The sequence below is a fragment of the Hemibagrus wyckioides genome, linkage group LG09 (genome assembly GCF_019097595.1).
Source record: "Hemibagrus wyckioides isolate EC202008001 linkage group LG09, SWU_Hwy_1.0, whole genome shotgun sequence".
Lineage (NCBI taxonomy): Eukaryota > Metazoa > Chordata > Actinopteri > Siluriformes > Bagridae > Hemibagrus > Hemibagrus wyckioides.
Genome location: NC_080718.1, coordinates 22,744,159 through 22,753,366, shown reverse-complemented (window position 1 = coordinate 22,753,366; position 9,208 = coordinate 22,744,159).

The window sequence follows — 9,208 nt, the reverse complement described above, 5'->3', positions numbered from 1 at the left end:
GTATCATGTTCATGTCTAAGACCTTGTATTAACAGGCATGTGTGAGTAGAGTGACAGATTCGTCTCACATAAAATGAATAGTTAATTACATAATGTGATGCAGTAGTAGGAAAATAGCCATCTGGTTAAATAGATGTGATTTTACAATCAGATATTCCTATTTTATATTTATTATTTGGAAAAAACACTGTGAGCATTTTTACCCATGTTAGGGAAATTTAGAATTTATTATTTTTTATTCTTTTTATTGCCTTGAACCTTTAGTTATTCCATGCCCACAAGACCACACAGTGAGAGGATTTCTTAGGAACCTAGGATATATAGATTTGTAAGAATAATTCAGTTGCACATAAAACAGCAGCTGTAATATCTGTGTGATGTTTTATTTTAGCTTCATATATAATAAGTAGTATAAGTAAAATCCTATGAATTCTTATTCCTTTCTTGTTATTTATGAAACTCCAAATGATCCTGTAGAAGAACTGAAGAGCAGCCATGAGCGACAAGCAACAAACCTGCTGCAAGACTTCCACATGGTCTAAGGTGGTGTAGCTTTATTTAATCTAAACATTTTAAAACTCTCTAATGAACGTTGAATTGATTCTCCTGCTGAAATGCATGTGCTCTGTGAGGGTTATGAAACATGTTTTGACACGAATCTACAATCTTTAAGATGTCATGTGGAATTTCACTAACAACACAATTTATTGTGTCACACAGAAAAATCAGCCAGACAACGGCCAGAGTCAGGACGTGAAGCCGAAGAGACCGCGACTCAAAAGAAGCCATCTCTTTCCCCAAGCCCCAAGTAAAAATCCAAGTGAAGATTAAATGTCAATGTTTTTAATGCCCGAAATGCCCTGGATTATTTTCCTGTATTGTTGCTTGTAGGTCAACTTTCTGATGCGGGGAAGGAGAACACCAAGACAGGTAGCGAGTCCTGCATCTTCTACTAAAAAAATTGAAGGAATACAATTAGTAGTAAAGGAGTAGAAATGTAGGACAAAGCAATTAAAACAAATTCCATCAGCAGCATTTCAGTGTCTTGTGCATTTGAATGAATCTTGAATCTGTCCAGGTTTTTAGGCCCTCTTTAACAACACCCTTAGTTATCTCCAATGCATTCTCTAATTGCATTTGTGCCGTGCTTTACAGAGTCTCCTGCTTTGGAGGAAGTCAAGGAGATTCCATCACCTTCTAGTGTGAGTCCTGGACTGAAGATGGAGAACTCAGGGAGTGTTTGCTCAGGTGATGCTGAGCAGCCTCCCTGCAGTAGTGTGGAGGTAAAACGTTGAACTCAACTACATCTTTAATTCTTGAGTGAAGATGCTCCTGTTTTCTCTGGAATAGACAGTCTGAGGTAACTAATATTTATTTTATAGTTGATGGATTCCAGCTTCAAATCGGAAATACCCCAGTCCAGCGAAGAGTGCACTGTTCTCCCGGTCGAAGGTAAAAATTTAAATGAAGATTAAAGTGAAGGAGTAGACTTAAGTTTTTAGGCCCACTGTAATAACACCCTTAGTTATCTCTAATGCAATCTCAAATTGGATTTGTGCCCTGCTTTACAGAGTCTCCTGCTTCTGAGGACGGGAAGGAGATTCCATCACCTTCTGGTGTAATTCTTGAACTTATGATGGAGAACTCAGGGAGTGTTTGCTCAGGTGATGCTGAGCAACCTCCCTGCAGTAGTGTGGAGGTAAAATGTTAAACTCAGCTACATCTTTAATTCTTGATTGAAGATGCTCCTGTTTTCTCTGGAATAGACAGACTGAGATAGGTTGAGGTAACTAATATTTATTTTATAGAAGGAAGATTCCAGCTTTGAGCTTGAAGTGCCACAGTCCAACAGAGAGTGCACTGTTGTTCCAGTCGAAGGTAAAAAATTAAGTTAAGAAGATAAGACTTTATGTGAAGGAGTAGACTTAAGCATCAAAGGTCATGCACTGGACTGGTTTAAATCTTATTTGAACAATAGAACTAGTTCTGTTTATGTAAATGGATGTTATCCTCCAAAGCACATCTGACCTGTGGGGTTCCCCAAGGATCAATTCTTGCCCCCATTCTGTTTTCTTTATATATGCTCCCTTTGGGCTCAATTTTTAGAAAACACAAAGTATTTTTTCGTTTTTATGCAGATAAATTTCCTGAACTTAAACGAGAGTAAGTCTGAGGCAATTGTGTTTGGTCTGTTAGCTCTATCTGGTAGCTTAAATCAAGTGTCGGGCAGATTAGCTGCTTATGTAAAACCTGTTAAAAACCTAGGTATTGTCTTTGACTCTGCCCTGTTATTTGATAAGCAGGTAAATGCAGTTGTCAAATCAAGTTTTTTCCAGTTGAGACTACTGGCCAAATTTTTTTAACCCCTGCTGAGTTTGAGAGAATAATTCATGCAATTATAGCATCTTATCTGGACTACTGCAATTCAGTTTATATAGGTATTGGTCATTCCTATATGAACTGCTTGCAATTAGTCCAAAATGCAGCTGCTAGACTCCTTACTGGCACATGTAAATTTGACCACATCACCCCCGTCTTACTCTCCCTGCAGTGGTTGCCGGTTTATTTTAGAATAGAGTTTAAGATTTTACTCTTTGTCTTTAAGGTCTTAAATGGTCTGGCACCTTCTTATTTATCTGAACTTGTGACTGTTAACATGTCTGCTAGATGTTTAAGGTCATCAAATCAGAAACTGTTAAAGCCTCCCAGATCAAGGCTTAAAAGAAAGGGAGACCGGGCTTTTGCCATAGTTGGCCCCAAATTGTGGAATAGCCTCCCTTTATCTATTAGGATAATCCCTACAGAATCTCTGTTTAAACTCATCTTATGTTAAAAGGCTTTCCTGTCTCAATTGGTGTTTTATTATTTTGATCTTATAATTCTTGTACAGCACAATGGTCAACGATTGTTGTTTTATTGTGCTATATAAATAAACTAAACTAAACTAAACTAAGTATTTAGGCCCACTGTAGCAACACCCTTAGTTATCTCCAGTGCATTCTCAAATTGGATTTGTGCTCTGCTTTACAGAGTCTCCTGCGTATGAGGAAACAAATGAGATTCCATCATCTTCTGGTGTGAGTCCTGGACTGAAGATGGAGAGCTCAGGGAGTGTCTGCTCAGGTGATGCTGAGCAGCCTCCCTGCAGTAGTGTGGAGGTAAAACGTTAAACTCTACTACATCTTTAATTCTTGAGTGAAGATGCTCCTGTTTTCTCTGCAATAGACAGTCTGAGATAGGCTGAGGTAACTAATATTTATTTTATAGAAGGAAGATTCCAGCTTTGAATTGGAAATGCCACAGTCCAGCGTAGAATGCACTGTTCTGCTAGAGGAAGGTAAAAATTTAAGTCAAGATAAGACTTTATGTGAAGGAGTAGACTTAAGTATTTAGGCCCACTGTAACAACACCCTTAGTTATCTCCAACGCATTCACAAATTGTATTTGTGCCCTGCTTTACAGAGTCTCCTGCTTCTGAGGAAGCAAATGAGATTCCTTCACCTTCTTGTATGAGTCCTGAACTTATGATGGAGAACTCAGGGAGTGTTTGCTCAGGTGATGCTGAGCAGCCTCCCTGCACTAGTGTGGAGGTAAAATGTTTAACTCTACATCTTTACTACATTCTTGAGTAAAGATGCTCCTGCATTCTCTGGAATAGACAGACTGAGATTGGCTGAGGTAACTAATATTTATTTTATAGAAGGAAGATTTCAGCTTTGAGCCTGAAATGCCCCAGTCCAGCGGAGAGTGCACTGTTCTTCTCCCAGAAAGTACACCACCAGCTAATGTGAGGTCTGGACTGAAGAGGAAACGCTCAGGGAGTGATGCTGAGCAACCTCCCTGCAAACGTTTTAAGGTGAAACGTCCACTACATCATTAATCCTTGAGAGAAGATGCCCCTGTTTTCCTGACTTCTGTTATATTCACATTAAGAGAACATATAGATAGAAACAAATTAACCTGAATAGATAGATCATGAGATATCCAATATTCCATTCACAGAAAGAAGAAAAAGAGATCGAGTTACTTGTCAAAGCCCTGGAGGAGCTGAGGCTGGAGGACAGTGTAAAGACCTATTTAGAAACATCTGGTAAGTTAACAAAAAAGTAATAATTAAATAATAAAATCAAACCTTCACATGCATGCAGATATCACTTCTGAGTACAATGCACAATGTCATATGTGATATCTGCTCTGAAAGTTTATTATATTTAGTGGTCTTTGAGAGCTGTTTCCAGAGAAACCATTCCTGGTCCTTTTAAAACTGGTGATCTCGCTTTACCATACTCGGACATGTCCATTATTGTATTTAGAAGCTGTTTCACATTTCACAAAGCTGATCCATATTTAATAAGGAATTCTTCTATATCAAATCAAACCTGCATTTTTTTTTTACCAAGACAAGCCTAGAACTGGTTTCTGGATGCAGAGTCAAGTTTTGTTTCTCGGTGTCCTAAATGCCCTGTATTGTCTGCATATGCAAGTTTTAGGAGGTACACTGAAATGTTTGTAAGATTCAATATATCTCTAGCACAGATATACGCAAATTAAAGAATTCTATGGCAGTAGAAATTGAAAAATAGTAACAGAACGCAAGTAAAAAAATTCCATCAGCAGCATTTGAATGCCTCTGGCTGGTCTGCATAGCTAAAAATTGTAGACAAGAAAGGCTTCCTGTATCCTTCCCAAGACAAGCTCAGAATATGTAGTAGGTGTTGACAACTATTTTGATATACATAATCTATTCTGATATACATAATCTCCTTCTACAGAAGAAGTGGAAGTAGTTACATCATGTTCTGATGTGAGGTCTGGAGTGAAGAGGAAACGCTCAGGGAGTGATGCTGAGCAACCTCCCTGCAAATGTTTTAAGGTGAAACGTCCACTACATCATTAATCCTTGAGAGAAGATGCCCCTGTTTTCCTGACTTCTGTTATATTCACATTAAGAGAACATATAGATAGAAACAATTGAACCAGATTAAATAGATCTTGAAATGTCCAATATTTAATTTACAGAACGAAGAGAAGCCGCAACCCTGCACTGTTCTCCCAGCCGACGGTAAATATTTTTTTGAAAATTATTAGATGTTTCTCAGTGTCCTAAATGCCCTGTATTATCTGCATATGCAAGTTTTAGGAGATAGTTGAATACATTGAATACAGTGAAATGTTTGTAAGACTCAGTACATCTCTAGCACAGATATACACAAATTAAAGAACTCTATGGCAATCGAAATTGGAAAATAGTAATAGAAAGCAAGTAAAAAAATTCCATCAGCAGCATTTAACTGTCTCTGGCTGGCCTGCATAGATAAAAATCGTAGACAAAAAAAAGGCTTCCTGTATCCTTCTTCAAGACAAGCTCAGAATTGGTAGTAGGCATAGACTTAACTGTTTTGGGCCTAGTCTAACAACACTTTCTCAAGATTGGATTTGTGCCCTGATATACATAATCTCCTTCTTCAGAAAAACTGAGGCCTGGAATGAAGAGGAAACGCTCAGGGAGTCATGCTCAGCAACCTCCCTACAAACGTTCTAAGGTGAAATGTCCACTACATCATTAATCCTTGAGAGAAGATGCCACTGTTTTTTTAATTATTATTATTTCTGTTATATTCACATTAAGAGAACATATTGAGTGAAAGAAATGAACCTGAATAGATAGATCTTGAGATATCCAATATTTCATTTACAGAAAGAAGAGAAGCCACAGTCCTGCACTGTTCTACTAGCCAAGTGCTAAGGTGAGGCATTGGGCTCTACTACAGAAACTGTGGGCATTCATATTAGTTCATTAAATTCACCACTAACAAGCATGCAGTTAATATTTTACACTGGCTCTTTCATAATCAGAAATATGATGTCATTCATGAAACTGATGTTAATCTGAATCACTGCTAAACATTAACCTATAATTTTTGTGTGAATTAATGACACTATAAAACTGAAGCTCAATTGTTTCTTCCCCCCTCTAGCTTCACCATGATTAGCACCGGGGAGACAGCCCATCATTTTCCAGACTCCTAGACCATCTGTTTTAATTAAAAAGCATTTTACATGTAAATAAAATTCTAATTGTATATATTCTGTATATATATCCAGTACTTTGCAATAAAGTTGTATCTATCTATGTTGCCACAAGTTTCTAATTTCTGCAGACAAATGAGAATGAGAGAGATTTGGTGGGGAACAAGAAACTCTCACTAATCATCAGATAACAAAAACATCTTTTTTACTTTTTTAAAAGCTGTGTTAATTCTCTCAATACCCAAAGCATTAGTTGCAGTGTTCAGATCAGATCTCTGTACGTGATAAGACTGATCTGAGTCTGTTAGAGCAAAGAGGTGGTTTATTTGGCAGACAGTGAAATCATAAGTGCATTAAAAAAATGTTAGGTCAAGAAAAATGTCAAACCACAATCAGGAATAGCTATATATATATATATATATATATATATATATATATATATATATATATATGTGTGTGTGTGTGTGTGTGTGTGTGTTACACTACCAGTCAAAAGTTTGGACACACCTTCTAATTCAATGGTCTTTCCTGATGTTTATTTCTTTCTACACTGAAGGTGGCCGAAACACACAATAATCTCGTTTGAACAGTTGATATTGAGATATGTCTGCTACTGATGCTCTGTAAAGCCTTCATAACGCCTCTAATCTGAGGTGCTGTTATTGGTGATTTCTGAGGCTGGTAACTCTAAATGAACTTCTCCTCTGCAGCAGAGGTAAGTTTTGGTCTTGCTTTACTGGGATGGTCTTCATGTGAGCCAGTTTCATCATGGTGCTTGATGGGTTTTGCAAATGCACTTGACAATACTGTTCTTGCAAGAACTGTTAAATTATATTTTAATTTAAATTTAAATATATATATACTGTATATGTATGTATATATATATATATATATATATATATAATTTAAATAAACACTGAAACGTTCATATACTTTAGATTTATTACACATGAACTGACATTTCAAGCCTTTTTTCTTTTAAATTAAATAATTATGTCTCACAACTCATGAAAATCAAAACTCCAGTATCTCAGAATAGTAGAATATTATTTATAATTCAGAAAAAGTCAAACATCTGAGTAAATTTTGTACATTTAAGCACTTAAAATTTGGTTGGGGCTCCTTTTTTACAAATTACTGTGTCAATGCCATGTGGCATGGAGGTGATCAGACTGTGGCACTGCTGAAGTGTAATTGCTGCCCAGGTTGCCTTGATTGTGGCATTGGCTTTGGTAGACAATCTTCTCAAGGCTATGATCAGCCCTGTGGATTGTGCACCTTTTCCTACCATAAAACTATCAAATTACTCTCAAAATTAAAAAAAAAGAGAGCTGAGGTGAATAAGACTGATGATCTCCTCATCATGGCACCTGTTAGTGGGTGGGATATATTAGGCAGAAAGTGAACATTTTGTCCTCAAAGTTGATGTGTTAGAAGCAGGAAAAATGGGCAAGTGTAAGGATTTGAGCGAGACTGACGAAGGGCTAAATTGTGATGGCTAGACGACTGGATCAGAGCATCTCCAAAACTGCAGCTCTTGTGGAGGTGTTCCCGGTATGCAGTGGTCAGTATCTATCAAAAGTGGTCCAAGGAAGGAACAGTAGTGAACCGGCGACAGGGTCATGGGAGGCCAAGGCTCATTCAAGATTCAAAGCGTTTATTGTCATTTGCACAGTGAGGAAACAAGTTTCCTTGTACAATGGAAATCTTTCTGCGGTCCACAGTGAATGCCAGAAGAGTGCAAAAAAATATGTAAAAAAGTAGACTATGTATGTGCAAGTGTACAATATTTATGCATGTGGGGAGTGAAGGCTGGCCCATGTGATCCAATGCAATAGATGAACCACTGTTGCTCAAATTGCTAAAGAAGTTAATGCTGGTTCTGATAGAAATGTGTCAGGATACACAATGCATCAGTTTTTTGCGTATGGGGCTGCATAGCCACAGAGCAGTCCGGGTGCCTATGCTGACCCCTGTGCACCCCCGAAAGCAGCAACAATGGGCACGTGAGCATCAGAACTGGACCACGGAGCAATGACGAATCTGATGAATCACACTTTCTTTTAAATCACGTGGATGGTCGGGTACGTGTGCGTCACTTACCTGGGGAACACATGGCACCAGGATGCACTATGGGAAGAAAGCAAGCTGGCAGAGGAAGTGTCATGCTTTGGGCAATGTTCTGCTGTTCTGCTGGGTCCTGCCATCCATGTGGATGTTACTTTGACATGTAACACCAAAGCATTGTTGCAGACCATGTACACTCTTATATGGAAATGGTATGGTCCCTGATGGCTGTGGGCTCTTTCAGCAGGATAATGCACCATGCCACAAAGCAAAAATGGTTCAGGAATAATTTGATGAGCACAACAACGAGTTTGAGGTGTTGACTTCAAATTCCCCAGATCTCAATATAATCGAGCAAGTGTATGTGTATATGTATATATATACATCATACCCATAACCAAGCACCAGTATACCAGCCAAGAAAACTCAAGAAATTCTGTGCTCAATCATAATGTTAGCAGGACATCACTTAGCTGAGTCTATTTATCCATATTTGTCTATGTTTTCTGGTTTAAATGTGATGAAATAAAAACAAAAATATGCCTCAAGCTGTGGGAAAGTAAGTACACAGCAATTTCACTTCAGTTATGGAAAAGTAGTACTTGGCCCCAGCAAACATAACAGCAGTGTTTCCATTAGTTATTTTCATCATATGTATTTTCTCAGCATGTAAATCTATGCAGGAAATGAATGATGATTATGAAGCTGTTTGGTTAATGAAGGAATACTGTGTCAATGAGACAGAATGACTGAACACTATAAACACATCACTCAGTGCTGCTTTCATCTCACACTTTATGTCTGACTGCACCAATGCAGTACTATAAGTATAAAAGCCTCCTTAAAAATGCGTAGCTGTGTATGATCTAATTCGGTTAAATCCCAAAACTCTGCTCAAAAAAATTAAAGGAACACTTTTTAATCAGAATATAGCATCAAGTCAATTAAACTCCTGGGATATTGATCTGGTCAGTTAAGTAGCAGAGGGGGTTGTTAATCAGTTTCAGCTGCTTTGGCGTTAATGAAAATAACAACAGGTGCACTAAATGGGCAAAAATGAGATGACCCTCAAAACAGGAATGGTTTTTACAGGTGGAAGCCACTGACATTT